At 39.1% G+C, this 19,479-nt stretch overlaps 1 protein-coding gene across 4 annotated transcripts in view; it reads right to left on the minus strand.

Annotated features, from left to right (window-relative positions):
• Positions 1–19,479, minus strand: part of PKIB (cAMP-dependent protein kinase inhibitor beta) — a 108,523-nt gene that overhangs the window by 22,771 nt on the left and 66,273 nt on the right. For 2 of the 4 annotated variants that reach the window (XM_046004220.1, XM_046004218.1), the window contains exon 3: positions 19,138–19,205. The exons of the other annotated variants lie outside the window; for them this stretch is intronic. The gene's annotated coding sequence lies outside the window, so the exon portion shown is untranslated. The remainder of the gene's footprint in view (positions 1–19,137; positions 19,206–19,479) is intronic. 4 annotated transcript variants of the gene reach the window in all.

Consider the following 19,479-nt stretch of genomic DNA (forward strand, 5'->3'; position numbering starts at 1 on the left):
TCAAATAGCCTAAATATAAAAGTTTCCCTCCTCACTCTGTTCTCAAGGATAAGGTATGCTAGCCAAACAATCAGAGAGACCAGGCACAGTTTCTAATTATCCTTTTGCAAGCCTGTGGAATATTCAAACAAACCAATCATATCATCTTGTAGGAACCAGGAGGCATCACACACTCATATTACTACAAAGTCTGCCTCCTATCATCCTCGGTGGTTACTCTGTGTCTAAGTACAATCCCTGTGAAGCCCTGCGTGGGCTTCAATATCCTTCTCCCTGAGCTATAAATACATGTGACTAAAAATTTGCTGTCAATCTCATCTGTTCAGTGGCAAGTGCTGAATGTTTAGCTACTCCCATATCCACAGGGCAGGAATCTCTCCCTTACAAATGGGGCGAATAAGAAATCACTGTGTCCCAAACCACATGACATGCTCCACCATGACTGAGGACACCTGGTCAGCCTCAATTAACTGCTCTTTGGTTAACTAAACTGATTCTGTGATGTGGTAAGGCTGCCTGGGAAAGTAGAGCTAATTGTTGGCAGATTTGGGTATTCTGTTGTCTTTGCTAGGCATTGCTATCACTTTCCACCCTAAAACTCGCTTGTCCCCAAGGTAAGAATTGTTATTTCACTGCATCCTGCTATAACCTGGTCATGTCAGGTTTAGTCTGTTTGGCAGGTCGTCTTTGCTTACCAAGGAGCAGCCTAAGTCACTGTGTCTGGCCTGGTGACTATCACCAGCTGCTTGGGAAGCTATACAGACATTGTAATTGTTCATCTCTGGGACAGGCCCACAGATAGCCTTTTGTGAGATTTGTGGAAAGAAAGGAGATACACCACCCCATAGAGAATTAAGCATGGCATCCCAGTTGTTCGTGCAAGGGTAGTGACCTTGCTGGTTTCCTGTGCTGCTGCTCCCCTTGCCACTGTTGCTTGAGCTCTCCTGACCCTCAGGAGTATCGAGGTGCACATCCATCTTGGCCTGTGGCCCAGGGGCTGGTGGAAAAAAAAAAAGGTAGGGGGAGGAAGGAACATTGGTACTCAACTGCTCTCCCAAAACAAAACTCACAGCCAATGTACCTAGGTTTTGCTCAGTATTCCTGTCTACCAACACACCAAAGGACTAATCTTTGGCCTTATGGTCTCCATCCAAGCCATAGACAAAATGAGTTTACTGGATATGGACCTTGATTTCAGGAAGACTGGAATTCCCTGGACAAAGAGGCAACCCCCGACAAAGGAGGCTACCAAGCTCTGAAACTTTCCCCATAAATACCCCGGAGGTGTGCACTATAGGTGATTGTACAGACAGAAACTAAAAGCTGCAACTTTACATGGCTAAAAACCTAAAATATTTCAAATTTGTGGAATTTGAACAGAGGAAAAAAAAAAAAGAATCCCACATGAAGAGGAGGTGGGGCCACAGCAGAGGAGGGTTTTGATCCAACAAGCCTGGTAGTAGACCCGCAACTCTTCCCCTACACCACTCTGCTCCCCACGTTTCTGTTGCAACAAAGATCCTAATCCTCCACAAAACACCCATGGCACCCTTGTGGCATCATGAAGGGGTTAATTCAAACTGAATTTAAGCCCATGGTCTATAAACCAACTACTGCTATTGGGGATGTCCCCGAACCTGACGATACTGATTTGAGGTTCTCTGGGGGAAGAAACTTATAAATATGATAGTAGAGAGCACCATTCCCACCTTACCCTCATTCCTCACCTATATCCAGTGACCAAACAACAATAATAAGATAAATCAAAAAAAGAAAAGAAAGAAAGAACCCTGAATACAGGGAGAGAAAACCAACAAGAAACAACTTAAAACAAAGGTCCATAATTTGACCTCACTGGAAATCCAAAATTTACTAGAAACATTTATATAGCAAAAGGTAAAAGGACACTGATTTGTGTGCCTTTATAATCTAGATTCTGAATTAATTTTCTAAAGATTTATTTATTTATTTAAGAGAGAGATATTGGTGAGGGAGAGGCAGAAGGAGAGAATCTCTAAGCAGACCCCCTGCTCTGCCTGGAACCCAACATGGGGTTCAATCCCATATCCTTAACTGAAACCAAGAGTTGGATGCTTAACTGACTGAGCCACCCAGGCACCCCTAAATTAATTTACTATCTGCAGAAATTCACCAATTGATCTTAACAAATACTAAGACTAAAATTACAGTTATACCTTGAATCCCACTAAAAGTAGCATGGTATCCCCTACCATGAGGGAGTTACTGAATATAAGGTAGAACACAAAGAGGTATGATTCTCCTTAACTATAGGAAATTTTGTTTAGCTTAAATTCCCTATGGTTATAGCACTCATTGCCCTAAAATACCCCATAGTGAGCATGGATACTCTGACCCAATAAAAAATAGATGAAAATGACTGGCTTAACAAAACAAGAACTCATGACCCATCCCTCACTCCCTACTCCCCTAACCCCATTAAATAATTAACATGACTCAATGTAATTTAAAAGAAGGCCCTCAAGGATTAAAAACTTGTTATTTAACAGGTAATGAGTGACTCCTTCCCTGATTCCACTGGTATTCCATTTAACAGCCTTATTTGGCTTGTTCCTTAAATCTGGAACAAATGAATGGTGGCCTATAGTTGATTGCTGCAACTGTAATGCCATGGTGCCATCCCATTAAGGTCTCTACAGCCAACAACCTAATTACTGAAATTGCTGACTCCATCCAATCAGCGCTGGGCTCCATGTTCAGCGAGGCATCTGCTTGTGATTCTCTCTCCCTCTATCTCTGCACCTCCCCACTCCTACGTTCTGTAAATAAATAAATAAATAAAATCTTAAAAAGAAAGAAAAAAGAACCAAGTATTGACCTTCTTAGCACTCACATGGTTAAGACAATTTCACCATCTTTAGTCCCTTTTGGATACTGGAGGTAACATATTCTTCAATGACAAATTTTACTTAATGTCACTAACGTTGTTATTTAAAAATTAGCTCACCTTGAAAGGGGATCCCACCAATAAAAGTCTCTAAAAATCTGTCCAAACTGGAATCAACAGGCACTCCAGTTTGTGCCCTCAGAAACCTCTTCATCATAGAGGCTTTAGTAACCATCTTTCATGGCTCTTAGAGTTTCTGGACCACCCATGCTGGCCAGAAGTTGCCCATGGGCTTCTGATGCAAGAAAGTGCCTTTCCCGGCTTGGCACTATATTCCATTAGAATCGCAATTATTGGCCATATAGTGGTTTTTTCTGGAAATAAAGCTCTCACAAACTTTGAGCCTGTGACCCCTTATACCTGGCTAGCCATTATGCCTTGAGTCATTAAAGCAGCACCCCAAAAGCTCAGCATAGTTTCTGAGCCTTCCTTGCTACTGAATAAAGTCAAACCTGGGCGCTCTGATATAATCCACCTGCAGAAGGTGCGTCCTGTCTTCAGTCTCCCGACAGATGCCACAATGCTGATGGAAGCCATGTCTTTCCCAGAGCCCTAAGCTACTTGGCAAGCCCGTTAGAATCAAATGAATCACCGGCAGTGGGAGTTTCATACATTTTACTGATGATATCACCACCATCATACATCAGTGGAGAACTGCTGTTTTCATCCCTTAACCAGAATGTCCCTGATAAGGGGGAAAACCCAAGGGTCAGGTTGATTGGTACAGATTAGGTGATAACGACTGGCTCTATCTGTACATTTTTGTACATTGCCTAAGAGTTGCCTCCTTTTTTGTAAAGAACTCTGGGAATCTCTTCGCAGATACCTAAAATAAAAATAAAGGTAACAGATTTCTCTACATGTAATAAGACTACAATACAAAGCTTCATGAGGATACTCCTTATGCCCTTTGGAGTTCTAAGTACACTAATAGTGACCAAAGCACTCATTTCACTTGTCAGAATACATAATACTGGGACCTTGAAGAAAGCATTCAAACTTTCAGCTCCTCTATAGGACCCAGGCAGCCAGCCCCAGGCAGCAAGTTTAATTGAGAGGCTGAATGGGCTCCTCAAAGTACTATTTAAGTCACAAAGTAAAAAATTCATGCCTGCTGACCCCTGGGGATATTCACTTTCTACAATAATGCCACACAGATTTCTGCCTTGCCATGTGATAAAATAGACTGCACATGGCCTAACCACAAGTTCCCTCCCCACACTGCCCTCGTAGATAAGACCCCTTTGCCAAACAATCCTCCCTCTATCAAAGGGACCAGGCATAATTCCTGCTCATCCCTGACTAGCAGATTTCAGTTTCCTGACTGCCTGCAGAATTATTCAGACAAGCCAATCATATCTTCCCACATGAACCAAGAGGAACCCCAGATTCTTTTTTTTCCTTTAAGATTTTTATTTATTTATTTGACAGAGAGAGATTAAGCAAGAGCAAGGAGAGAGAGAGAGAGAGAGACACAGGCTTGATCTCAGGACCCTGAGATCATGACTGAGCCAAAGGCCACTCAATCAACTGAGCTACCCAGGTGCCCTGGAACCCCACTTTCTTACCACTACAGAGCCTGCCTCCCACAGCCCTGTTGTTTACTCTGTTCCCAAGTGCATGTCCTAGGTAGTCCTGAACAGTGTCTGCCTACCCAAAGCTGTGAATATATGTGACTAATAAACTGCTCCTGATTTCATGCAATCTCCTCGGTCCAGTGTCAGGTGTCATGTGTTTACCATCCCCACAATCCTCAGGTGGGAATCTCTCCTTCACCAATGGCGTGGATATGAGGCAACTAAAACACCAATACCACTCTCCTTTCTCTCTTGAAAGGGAGCCTTAAGTATTAGGGAGGAGAGGCATCCGGTTTGCAGATGGCCTGTGACCATGCGTACCCTCATGGAGTTACAACTTGCCTTGCTCATCATTGTGTGCTGAGATCCACAGCGCCATCGTCTCCTGCATGACCAGGACCTCAGGCAGAGGTCTGTGCGTCTGCATCCTCGTTGTCCCAACCCTAGGGTATTTAGGGCTTAGGGTCTATTTAAACCACCCTGTGCCCTTCTTGAGTTCATTTCAGTCTTTCTCCTGCATCCCTTTGGGGGTCTGGGAGCGCCACATGGCCATCTGCTGAGGTGCTTCTCCCCATCATTGCTCCTCTATCTTTCTAGGGTTCTACTAAATATGAAGCTTCTTGAAGGTACTATGTTTCCTTGAGAATTAAGTCACAGTTCTGTCTGTACTTGGATTTTCTAACCTCCTTCAAATTTCTATTGCTTAATTCCTCTGTAACTCAACCCAGAAAACTGGGGTTCTGGGCATCTTCCCAGAGACTCAGATAATACCCAGGGCCTTGTCACATCTTGAATTGCTCTCTCACCAGCTAATGAATGATTCATTCTCCTGCCAGAAACAAAAACTAACTATTATGTTGTCATGTACTCTTTCCCACTCTGAAGTCTGTTTTCAACTTTCCAGTTTCAGAGGCCTTAAAAAATCCTTTCTCTCAAAGAGTCAGGTTATTTCCAGAGATAACTCCGACTTCTGACACTATGGCTTTTCATTTGCATTTTTAAAAACTAATCAGGGCTGCCTGGGTGGTCCAGGTGGTCGGTCAGGTTATGCATCTGACTCTTTGTTTTGGCTTAAGTCATGATCAGGGTCATGAGATCAAGTCCCATGTTGGGCTCTCATGCTCAGCGTAGAGTCTGTTTAGGTTTCTCTCTTCTCTACCCCTCTTGCTTTTCCTCTCTCTCTAAAAATAAATTAATAAATCTTTAAAAAAACTAATCAGAAACTTAAGTGAACATGTATCATTGCACAACAAACAATGTCTATAGAAAGCATTAAAGGAAGTGTAAAGGAGTAATTATTTTAATTATCAGCTGTACACATTTAAAACAGCCACTCTTAATTGAGCCTTTACTCACCAAGGTATAATGGATTGCTTTATATACATTATTTTATTTACTCTTTACCACAAATGTTAGAGATATAAGGTCAGGTGAGATAGGGTAGGAATTATACCCATAATTCAAAGGAGACAACCAAAAATTGAATCTTCCAGATATTTGGAACTTGCTCCAAATTAGGATTTAAGCCCTGTTACGTGTGATTCCAAAACATGGTTTTTTATCATTTTATTTTATTGCCTCCCTTCTAGAATCATAGACCCTTACAAGTTTAGAAGAGATTAGATAGCATAGAAATGCCCAGAATTATAAAGTTAGGGACAGACACCACCTTAAATTCGCTTACTATGCCATAAACCATTCACGTGAATCACCTTATCAAGAATATTTTCTTGATTTGAACTTCATATTCTCCATAGTGTTAGACCAAACTCATAACATTTTTCAAACAATTCATCTAATATGAAAATTTCCATTCAATTTTGAATCTTAAAAATAAAGATCATATAATTGCAATAATAAGCACTTTGAATAAAAATCATTTTTTGTTCTCTTTATACTTCTAATTAACTATTACATGACATACATATACAGTATAATTATATAATCTGTGAACACACACATCCAGATGTCTTAAAATTCTTTTCCAGAGTGAAATGAGAGCATATTCCTATTGCTGGTGGTATAATCTTCTCTATAATCTAATTACTGCTATTTTCAGGTTGTTACTTTTACTTTTCAACTTATCTTACATCATAAGTAGCAGAATTCAATGAAAATAGTAAGAGGTCGATATAAACTTTTATGTAAAAATCATAAAACTTTTTGTTAGGGGGGAGGGTAATTTTCGACTATTTATTTGCTTATTTATTTATTTTTTGTGTATCCTATCTTTGGGGTTCTAGTTGGCATTTTGTGGAAAGACATTTTCTGATTACAAAGGAGAGGAGGACGCAACAAATGCAACAAAGGAAATCTACTATTAGATTTCCTGGGGGTAACTGACTAGTGATTGCAATGTATTTATCAGGCTGTTTAGTCATTTTTGTACAGTAAGACAAATAAGTATGCATTTTACTGTAAAATTCTGAACTTTCCCCTTGAAAGCTGTAACTATGATTTGGTGACCTTCGCCAAGCTGCCCTAGCTATATACACCTTGGCTCGAAGATCCTTTAGCTCAGTAGCTGCTAAATGATCAGGCACTCTGCTTCATCCATCTGCTCTAACAGGGACCTCCATGGAATTTTTTAATAAGCTTTGGATACCTTCTTTTTATAGCTTTGCCAACATAATCATAATGCATCCTAACACCAGGCAGTGTAAATTAATTCCTCTTCTGTCTTATGAGCCACTTCACAGAGAAGAATCAGATTTTCACCTTAACACTTGATTAAATTGTGGAAAGAAGACGACCAAAAAATAGGTCTCTTGGAAAACTGTATCTCACTTATGCCAGCCTGGAGACTAAAAGTAAATTTAAAGCAAATTAGCTCTTTCTAAGATTTATTTATTTTTGTAAGTCTTGATGGGGGAAAGGGAGAAAAATAGAGGAAGAGAGGGGGCAACGGTGGGTAAAAAGCCTATTTAATGAAAATTAATCTTATGCCAGATGAGCTAGAGATTCCCAAATTTACCTGCCATCAGTCTCAGATGGGTAGTCGGTTAACAATACAGACCAGAACCTCCAACTCAGTGTGTTTGACACCATGTGCATTGTAAGCATCCAGGGAGATTCATGTTGTCACCCAAATTTGGGAATGACTGAACTGGAATCAAGGTTAGTTATAAGTTATTGGGCTTCAGGGTCTAACAGCATGTATGACCCCGAAGAATGGTTGTTTTAGCAAAGTATACCAATGCATGTGCACAACCTTAGAGATCTATTCATCCAATTTCCAAGGTTATTGCAAATTTTCTTGTAGCAGATTAAAAATTAAATCACAAAATTAAATTTTTCCAGACCTGCTCTATTAGGACATATACTGATGGCCTTGGCTATATTAGTCATCCCCTGAGCTTTTTCACCATTCACTCTAACAGTCAACCTTAAATCCACCTCTAAATAAGTTTAGTGTATTTTTCACGATGCATTCTATGTGGATGATTTGTTTTACCCCTAGAAGACCATAACTCCTGGAAGGAAAGAAAAATACGTTCTACGTGTGGACAGTGGATAGTAGTTGTTCAGTGAGTGCTTTCCAAATGAACCTCACATCGATCTGACTTTGCAATCCACATCATTTGTAAATCCTGTCTGAGCAGATAGGAAGATTATGTTATCAAACCTGAAAGCAGTCTTTGGCATTTCAAGCATTAGTACATTTATACTCTAGGCCTGGCAATATTTCTGAATCAAGAAGGATGTTGCAAGTCAACCTAACACTCTGATCCATTTCACATCATATTTCTTTTTATCTTTTTTAAAGATTTTATTTATTTGACAGAGAGAGAAACACAAGCAGGGGGAGGGGCAGAGGCAGGAAAGAAGTAGACACCCTGCTGAGCAAAGAGCCCAATATGGGACTCCATCCCAGGATGCTGGGATCATGACCGGAGCCAAAGGCAGACACTTAACTGACTGAGGCACCCAGGCACATTAAATTGTGGAAAGAAGAAGACCAAAAAAATAGGTCTCTTGGAAGGTTCAAAAGAAGGTAGACCTTTTGCACCCCAATTTCACATCAGATTTCTCATTGTTATCCTTTGATATTTGATTAAGGATGCTGAAGAATTTCAGCATAGAAAAATTCTCCCAAATCCATCATTAAAATAACCGAAGAAAATACTAAAAAGCTAGTTCATTTGTAATAATCTGAAAATTGGTGTAACTATAGACACTTTTAAAGATCTTCACTAGCAGGGGAAGCAGAGGAGGAAGGAAGCATGGAAACATGGATTCACTGAATATAGCAGAAGCAACTGCTCACCAAAGCTTGTTTACCTTGGAAAGTCAGCCTGAGGAGCCAGAACACTCTGGACGATACTGACCAAGATATCTTTGGATCTTTCAAAGAGACTGTAAAAAAACAATGGACTAAGAAAAAGGCAGGGTTGAAGAAGATTTCGCTTAATTCAACTAATATTTGGAGAGCATCATTTACAGATGTGCATCTTCTGAATAAAAAAATCAGAAGCAATCTTTTGAAATGTGATGCATGTAAAACAGCTGTTTGTAAGAGGATAAATACTGTGAATGAATCTATGAAGGCAGTGAAGTAAGGGAAACAAACATTACATGATTACATTAAAACACATTTAGAGCACCATTTCATTACAACACTCAGCACTGCCTTTAGTCAATTGCAGACTCTCCCAGACCAACTGCTTTGCACCTTCACAGTCTTCATCAATTTTCTCCTGTTCTCCCGACCCCACTCCTGCTGTAGACCTTCCAATGTCCTCTTCCTCTTTATCCTATTCAGACCAACTCTTGGAAAATATTTGCTTAATTCATTCATAGAAATATGCTGTGTGGTTCCCTACAAGAAAAACTCCAAAGTCTTAGACCAAAGCATCAAATCGTTAATGGTGGCACTTCTGCAAATTAGCCAATTGAAAAGAAGTGTTATTTGGGAAAGATGGTGGGAGGGAGAGACTTTCCTGAATTATCGGCATTTTATCTTCTGCCCATGTTTAAGGTTGGGGCAGGGAGGTTGGAGTTGCATCTGTGTTTTTAGCAACACCAATTACACAACATCAGGCAGATTCCTCAACCTCTTTGAGCCTCAGTTTACCCTAACCCTGTCTTGTTATGTCTCCTCAATGACTAAATCCTTTATCTTTCATTTGCAGTGTAGGCAGGAGAACCTAGATCTTTAGAGTTTTAAGTTGTTTTTAGCTGCCACCTCTTTCATTCCTCTTACCTTCACACAAATCTGCCTAAACCCACCTAAACTTCCCAATCACTCATCAAAAACAGCCAGAAACTAAACAGGAAAGTAGTCATTTAAGCATATTGTAATTATAAGGATTTATAAACCAATTTTTTTCACTTTAAAGACCTATGGACTAGGTACATTTATTGCAATAACTTCAAAACTTGGAATTTTTTGAGCTAGATGGATAAAAACTAAAAATATATTTTACTTGCACTAAAAAGTGTGAGCTTAAAGAAAAACTAATCAGTATGTACACGATAGCTCATTCATTTGAATGAGGAATGTTCTTATTGAAGTCACTCTTGTGTCACCAGGAGACTGTCCCTGGGTCTTTCAGTCTCAGAAGAGAAGTTCTAAGCTACATATTCCACCTCGGAGTAGAGTAAGGTTTCTGAAAACCAGGAAGTCTTGCATATTGGGGACTGCAGGATGGTGACAATAATCATATATACAATAATCATACATCACATTGTGCGGAAAGAGGAACATTCTGGCATTTTCAGAAGCCCCTATTAGGAAATAATGAAAATAATACAGATGTTCATGGGTCTTTTTTTATACCTACCTATGTATGTGACTTTTCCCAGCAAATCATCCATGAGGCATGGAGGGAAAGCAGAGCTGCCTGTCTTCTGTTAACTTAAAAAGTCTTCATATTTTAAAATATTAATTGCCAAAATTAAAATTCAAAACCTGTTTCCTATCAGAAGGCTTTCTGTAGTCTGAAAACATCATGTTTCTTTGATGTGTTTTTAATTTAAGCTAGCCCAGTCATAACAATATTTTCATTGAGTATTTTTTTCCCGTAAACATCAAGTTGAGTTTAAATTTAAACTCTAAAGAGTTTAAGAATCTTCCTTTTCTTTTGATACTTTCTGTAATTTGCCTCAAGATTTATCTGGGGGAAAATATATTGAAATATTCTCATCTTTGTTTCTCATACACATAGTAATAATTATAAATGTCAGTAGAATTTTTGGTCTTTTTAAAATTGCATTTTTAAAATATTATCTGCCCCTGACACAGTCTCTTCCTTTAAATTATTTTAGTGTTAACTCTTATTTTTAAAGTTAAGAGTAGTGATAGAAACATATGATTCAACTCCTAATTCTATCACCATCTATAACTGGGGGCAAGTGACTAATTTTTCATAACACATTTTTAATGACCTGTGAAGTTCAGTAGCTGGGTGAAAATTAATAAGTGTGTTTCCTGCCTTTAAGGATATATAGAAATATTTCAATAGGCTAATTTTAAAAATCGAGATGTAACATTATGCACAAGGCATTCAAATATTTATTCTGACCTTGACCACAACACACTTAATCTAGTTTTTTTTTCTATTTTTCAGTTTCTTTTTTTTTAAAGATTGTATTTATTTATTTGTGTGTGTGTGAGAGAGAGAGAGAGAGAGAGAGAGAGACTGCATGAGCAGGGAGGGGGCACAGGGAGCTGAGCAGGGAGCCTAGTGCAGGGTTCCATCCCAGATTCCTGGGATCATGACCTGAGCCAAAGGTAAACCCTTAATTGACTAAGCCATGCTTAGCTGAATGAGCCACACAGGTGTCCTCTATTTTACAATTTCATAGAGTTGATACAAAGCCAAGCTACCAATGCTACTGAAGACAGCCCAGAGAAAAGCAAAACAATAGACATTCCATAAGTAACTTGGAGATACCTGAGAATTTTGGAGTCAGAAGGAGTTTAGTCATCAGCAAATAATAAACAAAAATTAAATTAACAAGAAAGGAATCCTGATTTCAAAGATGAGAAAAAGGAGACCAGATTGCTGGTATGACAGAGATCTCATTAATTTCAGAATCAAGTCTAGACATCATGTCACTGGACATCTGGACTGGTATTTATCCCACAATAATTATGATTTCTAATTTTTTCAAGGACAAAACCATTTTTTAAACATCAGATCACCTGTGGACATGGTGGATGTAATTTGCAACAGGAAAAGATCAAGCCTTTGGGTGCATGTAGGAGAAGGTAGACCTTTTGCTACCCCATTCCATGAAGATAAAGTTATGCCTTCATGTGCTTAAGAGAAGGTTTCTGATTGCAAAATCTCTTAGGGAAAGACATCTCCATATCCTGACTCTGTGCTGTGCTTAGAAGTCCAACTATGTTCTTCTGAGACTTTGTGAAACTAATCATTCATCCTTTTGATTGGAAAACCCTCTTGCTTGGGAGTAGACTGTTGAGGTAGAGGGTCATTAAATGATAATCCTACCTGGGAATGATAATATTCAGACAATAACAGTTACTTATTTTAATTTTAAAGTTGTATACACTAGGGTTTGAACTGCATAATAACTTCTAGGATATAAAATCACAACATGTAGAGATTTCTTTATGTGCAGGGAGAGGGATTCTAGCCTAGAGCCCAGGGAGGCAACTTTGCCTGTGGAGGGAGGGTAGAAACCTGAAACAAGGCTAGACACTAAGGACAGAGCCAACCAGTAGGGATCTCCCATGAATGGGCATAATTAATTGACTCTAGTAGAAATGATGTTGAATACCTAATGCTAGGTTTTCCATCTCTGCACTATAATTCTCTCATATTATTCTCCAGTCTTGGGTAAACTTTACTATACACCACAGCCATCCTAATGATATCTTTGCTTTGGGCAACAAAGAGAGGACCCTGAGGACAATCCTAGTCTGATTTCAACTAGAGAGTTTGGCAGCAGCATCAAAAAAGTTGGAGGAAACAGTAGAAAGTGGTGAGCAGAGAGACCAGAGCATCAGATGAGAAAAGTGAAGGTAGCACTCAGGGTGGAGTCCTAGAATCTGAAGATTCTCAGAAATACTAGGTGTGGAGAAAAAAGTTTATATATCCCATAGTATGACAGATATAACTTGTTCATTGAGATTTAATGCAAAATGATGCCTCAGGATTGAAGAACCCACATTTTTTAGATATCTGACTGAGAAAATACATAACAGATGAAAAGATTCTATGAAATACAAATTCTCATTTTTATAACAATAACCTATATATATTTGGAAAATGGTAATATATATGATATACGACAGTATTTATTTAGACACAGATGCATACATGGCTTGTGGACCCCTCTAATAATTCTGTAGAATCCTAGAAGACCAGGATCCCCATGTTGGTAAATGCTGGACTATATCATAAATTGTTGTCCTACTGGCCAAAAACCTATTTCCTGTAACAACCGGAACTTTAATCTCTAATATATAAACCTTCTTCCACCTGCCTTTAATTCATCCCTTCCTCCATGTAGAATTACAAGCTATTCAAGCTAAAGAACTCTGTTGGGTGCTCATGTTGGCTCTTCGAGACTGAAATGCTAGATAATCATAGTAAATGTTCATAGACAATTTGGGGGGGTCTCAGCAATGTGTCTGTAGAATACATTGCAAAAATATCTTATGCTATTGGGGAGGGTATGTGCTATGGTGAGTGCTGTGAAGTGTGTAAACCTGGCGATTCACAGACCTGTACCCCTGGGGATAAAAAAACATTATATGTTTATAAAAAAATAAGAAATAAATAAAAAATTTTTAAAAAATGTCTTATGCTAGATTCCACCCCAGTCCAGTCCAATCATTTGTTCAGTCCTGAGTCCTGGTAGCCTATTTTGAGCACTGACAGTCCACCACCACTTGAGGGCCAAGGGCTCACACCTTAGTGGCATTCTTCACCAGGCCTAATCCGAGCCTTATTTGTTAGACTATGATCGTCACATGGCAGAGAATCATTCTTGAGTGAAAAAAATAAAATATCACTCCTGAAAATCCCAAATTATTTTCAGCAAGGCTGGGATGGAAAAGTCTCTTTTAATTAGCAAGTCCAATAAAGATGTGACATTTACAAACTAATTATAACACATTTCCATTCTTCATTGGTACACTGAATGATGACATATTGTTCTTTCATAGTTGCCATTTCCAAGTCTTAATTGCTTTGGTTTAATTGGTTAATCCAAAAAATGTCAATTCAGTAATTACCACTATGCTGTTAGAATTAGCTTCATCTATCGTGGAAAAGAAAATTGACTTCAGAAAGGGAAAAACAATTATAACATAATATCAGGGGAAATACTATATCAACAAGATATTAAGAAACAATGTTGGGTGCCTGGGTGGCTCAGCGGGTTAAACCTCTAAGCCTCTGCCTTCGGCTCAGGTTATGATCTCAGGGTCCTGGGATTGAGCCTCACATCGGGCTCTCTGTTCAGCAGGGAGCCTGCTTCTCCCTCTCTCTCTGCCTGCCTGTCTACTTGTGATCTCTCTCTCTCTGTCAAATAAATAAATAAAAACTTTAAAAAAAAGCAAGCAATGTTGTATATAACTACTGAAACTAGTTTATTTTATGGGAATAAAGAAAATGTTCTTTTTTCAATTCTAAATAATATATCAAATAAATAATCATATATAAATTAACAAATCCAGAAATGCATTCATTCTTTTGTAAATTTATTAATTTGCTTAGAAAATATCTATTGAGTGCCAATTATATGCCTGGCAAAACAGTTATAGAACTACTTTTATGGAATCTAATGGGTGAGGGAAAAAATGAACACAAATCCATGTATAAATACAAATTGTGGTCTTAAGTGAAAAAATTGTTTTGTGAGTGTATCAGAACCCGATTCGTTGACAAGATTAGCTGAGATATGAAGAAAAGGCACTAGCTGGTTGATACAGAGACAGAAGACAAGTATTTCATGCAGAGGAGAAGAGCATAGCATACTTCAGAAGCTGGGGGAAGGCCAGTATGGCCTAAGTACAGAGAAGAAGGTAGAAAATGGCACAAGATGAAGTGGGTCAGTTAACAGGGGCTACACATCACTGGGGCATGTTAAGGATTTGTTCAATCCTAAAAGCAATGGAAAGTCATTGACATTTTTTAAGCAATAGCACGATGATCAAAATTGAACTTTAAAAAGATCACTTCGGCGCAGATTGAAAAGAGTGGATTCAAGAGATGAGTTTGGAGACAACTGCAGTATTCCAGGTGAGAGATAAAGACCAGTTAGAAGGTAGAGTTTATGCCTTCAATTTAACAATACATGAAGTCTAAAGTTATTTGTGTTCTACAAGTGACCTATTTTCACAGAATTACACATATCAGGCTCAAAGGTAAAGGGGAGCGATAAAATAGAAGGTGCGTGTGCTTTAGAATGAAATGCACCTGGTTTAGCTCGGTCTGAACTTTTGGCTCCACTACTTATTAGCTAAGGGACCTTATACAAGGTATTAAGCTCTCTGAGCCTCAGCTTTCACATCTTTTGAGCACAGAATACTACCTCCCACAGCTGAGAAGAGTAAGTGTGACAACGTGTGTGATATTCTCAGCATGTGGAAGGCCAGTTAGTATGAGGAGCCCCAGGACAGACAGCTGGCTTCATCCCTTCATGTTAGATTCCCGAATTCCTTTTGAAGCTGGTTCCTCCCCCTGGGTTTCTTTCTCCATGAACAGCACTAAAATTTACCCAGTTGTACAGGTCAGAAGCCCAGCAGGCATCCTTTTCCCTCACCTCTATGACCATCAAGTCATATAAACTCTATTCTCAAATAGCTATTTAGTTGATGGACCAACTTCTCTGCTCATTTTTCCTAACCTAGTTAAGGTCACCAACATCTCCAGACAGGAGTATCCCCTTCATCCTGCCTCAGTTTTCTTTTCCTCTTCCACTCTTTATGCTAGCCATGCAAATCTTACTATCTTAGCTCTTCGACCATTGCCCTTAAGCCAAGAAAAAGTAACCAAGTTCGTTAGCATGACTAACAACACCCTGCATGATCTACATTCTGCTTATATATTAGACTGCCTTTTGGTTCTCCTCCCCTGTGGTCCAGTAGCTGAAAGAAACTGCTCCCCACTCAGGACTTGTAGCTCTCAGAAATACTCCTTTCACCTCCAGACTCAGGCCAGTGGGTGGACGCATTTCCTCCTGCCTGGAGCATTCTCCTTCCAAAGCTTCTCTTCACTCATTCAATACCTGCTCAAAACTGAGGCTTTGGCTCAGATAGCACTTCATCTGGGAGGCACTTTTCTTCCACCTGACTGTATCTCAAAAATGTAGGACAGACTATAATTTGAATGTCATTATTTGAATGAATTCAGTGAGCACTCAAGTGGGGCCAGAGAAGTCTTACTGGATTGGTGCAAGTCACATAGGTTGGGATTGGTAGTGTGAGCAGAAGACCCAGGTCTCCTGCTACATGTTGCAGTGTCCCTTTCTCACCATCATGCCAACACCCACCTTATTCACCTCTGATGGCATTAGCTCTCTTCATTAAGCCTTAGAAGCGTTCTCTTCAGGTGGCTGCAAAATGTTGCACATTTATCTTATGGGTTATGATTTTTTTCACTCAAAAAAGACTGATATCACTTCCTTTCCCAATATTTCTTTGACTCTCCTGACATGGTATCCGTGGCTACTGTAACACTCTCAAACACTCCTGCAGATTTGTTATATTGATTCCCTCCCCCATGACACTGAAAACTCTTCTGAAAGTAGGACCATGCTAGCTTCATTTTGCATTTCAGGTACCCAAGATGTCCTTGGAACACAGTAGTATTTAATATTTGTTGAACTCAGTGGCACGCCAGAGCTAAATGGTGTCCAAATGAGGGCAACTAACATGATGTAAAGAGTGCTAAGAGAAAATGATGCAAGAGTGAAATGACAGACAAAAGCAATAATGGCTCTGCCATCTAGAGATAAAGAGAGAAAAAGCAGAAGACTCTGGCTCAGATAAAGAATCAGGAAGGCAACTGAGAAGATGGTGCCCCTGCTGGAACAGGCTGCCTCTCCTGGGGAGTACCTTCAGTCCTTCAGTGGCCTTCCTGCCTCTTTGTTATCCGAGAGAGAGAATTGGAGATAGAAAGGAAGAAGCTGTCACTTTCAGACAGCTGAACAGTTAAGTAGGAAAGCTGACTCACACAGCACTTTCTATGCCTGCTGGGAAGCCCATAGCCAGCACAAGAGTAGCTGGTTTCACAGGTTGCACCTCACTGAAATGACAGAATCAAAGTCAACCAACTGCAATGGAAATGGAACTGAGCTGGAAACAGAAATCCAAGTGTCAGTTTGGTCTTGTCCTCTGGCCTTCGGCAGACCTCGGAGCCCCACTGTCCTCGTCCCATAAAACAAAGGTTCAACCTAGGTGGTCTCCAAAAGTTCTTTCTCATTCAGGGGTTCCACATTTATGGGCTTGACTTGATTTACTTAAAGCAGCTACACAATCAAGGTAAAGAAGACCGTCATCCTTGTTCATGTACACAAATGCAGACATCCACGCTCATCCCTTCACTCCTGGAACTTGAACCAGACTAGTTGAAGCATTGAACCATAATGATATCCCCTCATCTACATATGGTAAGTACAGCTATAAGCTTTATTCAAAAGTTAGAATATGGTGAGGTTTTAGAGCAGTGGTTTGCAAATATAAAAATCAGCATGGCAACTTGTTGAAAACATAAGTTGCAAAGCCTTGCTCCAGATCTGCCAAATTGAAATCTCCAAGATGGAGCCCTAAGAATATCTATTTTGCACAAAGGTCACTTGTGGTCTAATAAATAAACTACTCTGAGACTTATTTTTAAGAGAAAATTTGTGTTTCTCAAAGGGTAGCCTGTAGGTCATTTTCATGTGCATTATCTGAGATATTTGTTAAAAATATCTGGGAATGCGGCCAGAAATCTCCATTCTCACAATTCTTTCAGTGATTTTATAAATAGTTTATATACTCGGACAAATGAAATCATTATGTGGGTAAAACCTCAAAGTCTATGAAACAATACAGTAAAGATAGGAAATTATGATTGCAGTAGTTTATTTCAGTATTATTATTTATATTATATTGTTTCATCATTTTACTTAATCCCCATGCAAGCCTATAAAATAAGCATTTTTAATTTCATTTTACTGATAAATTGAAGCATTAGAGAATTCAGGTAACTTGCTCAAACATACAAGATTCAAATATGGATGCATTGGAACTAAAAATTAATGTCACTTAGCTAGGAAACCACCTATATTGTGACAGCATGTGTAATTAAGATTTCAGTACACCTTCTAATTAAACAATTTGTTGAGATCTTATCTGATGAAGCAAGCTAGAAATATGTCTCTGTTGCTCCTGGTTGGTTTTATTGGCTACTACGCAAATGTTAAAGTCAGTATAATAAGCATAGATTACCCAAGATAAAATGACTATTAACTACTAATCAACAAAGTTTCAGGGATGTCCTAGAATCATAAAATGATCTAAGGTAGTCATCAACTCTAGTCAACACAAATATTTACAGTTGAGAAGCCCAGAAGTATGCTAAGCTCTTACCACCTAGTGAAGAACCTCTCAGCTCCAGACCTTAGCTACTGACTGCTTCATTGTCTCTGTTTACTCCACGGGCCCTAGACTCTGTGCTCTTCAACTCAGTATGATGATGATTTGTCTTAGTGCTAGAATAGGACTACGTTAGATGTCAAATATCTTTGCTATAGATATGCTTTTAAGACAATGTTTTTTTTCTTCTTCTTCTCATTGAGTCTTCTCAATTTATCTGAAAAAATACCTGCTTGTGAAAAGATATGCTTGTCTTGGCCTCTTGCTAAATTGAAGCAGGAAGGGTGTCCCTGGTTCCCTGTTCCTGAGTTGGCCAGTTTTGCATCTAGCAGAGTAACAGACACTTCAAAAATATGATGAAAGTGACTGAACCTTAGCTATTAGGAGACCTAGGTCTGAGTTTGTACAAACTTTCCCTGAGAGTGTGACTGGAAAATACAAAGTCGTCCAAAGCCATGTAACTTTTTTTCTTTTTAATTTTATTTATTTATTTGACAGAGAGAGAGAGAGACAGAGAGAAAGGGAACACAAGCAGGGGGCGCAGGAGAGGGAGAAGCAGGCTTCCCGCTGAGCAAGGAGCTCAATGTGGGCCTCCATCCCAGGACTCTGGGATCATGACCTGAACCAAAGGCAGCCACTTAATGACTGAGCCACCCAGGTGCCCCAAAGCCATGTAACTTTTAACAGAATACAAATTCTTCCCTTTCCTGTGTTCACACCCTACCCTTTTCCTCTTCCTTCTCATCGATGTTACAGACTTCCTAAAATATGCAGACACACAGATATTTTCACAAAGGGGAAAAAAGTAATGACAGTGACATCAAGAAAGAGAAATTGCCAAAAAATAAGTCAAATGTTCACAAGCTATAGATAGATTTGATGGTTTTCTAACAGCAGTTTTGATTTCTTTGTTTTGGGGTTTGAGAGGTGATATTCTGGGTGTTTTACTCTCACTCAAATTTTGCATGCCAACTCAGATTGTTTAGCCATATCCTGTCAAGAGTATTCTTGAAGGAGCCAATTCTTCCACAAAACAAATATCTAATTTTTTAAATAAAGAAGAAAAGGATACTTACAAGTCTCTGATTAAAATATGCTGTTATCTCTAAGAGGTTTAGGAAGAAACTCTGATAAACTTTCTTTCCTGTAAATTAATTTAAAAAAAATCTATTAAGTACCAGAAAAGAAACAAATTCAGTTATATTAACAAATTTTATTTATTTTTTTAAAAAGATTTTATTTATTTGTGAGAGAGAGAGAGAGCACAATCAGGGAAGGGACAGAGAGAGAAGCAGACTCCCAACCAAGCAGGGAGCCTGACGTGGGGCTCCATCCCAGGAGTCTGGGATCATGACCTGAGCTGACGGTAGATGCTTAAAAACAACTGAGCCCCTACATTAATGCAGGTGCCCTTACAT

This window comes from Meles meles, chromosome 5 (assembly GCF_922984935.1).
Source record: "Meles meles chromosome 5, mMelMel3.1 paternal haplotype, whole genome shotgun sequence".
Lineage (NCBI taxonomy): Eukaryota > Metazoa > Chordata > Mammalia > Carnivora > Mustelidae > Meles > Meles meles.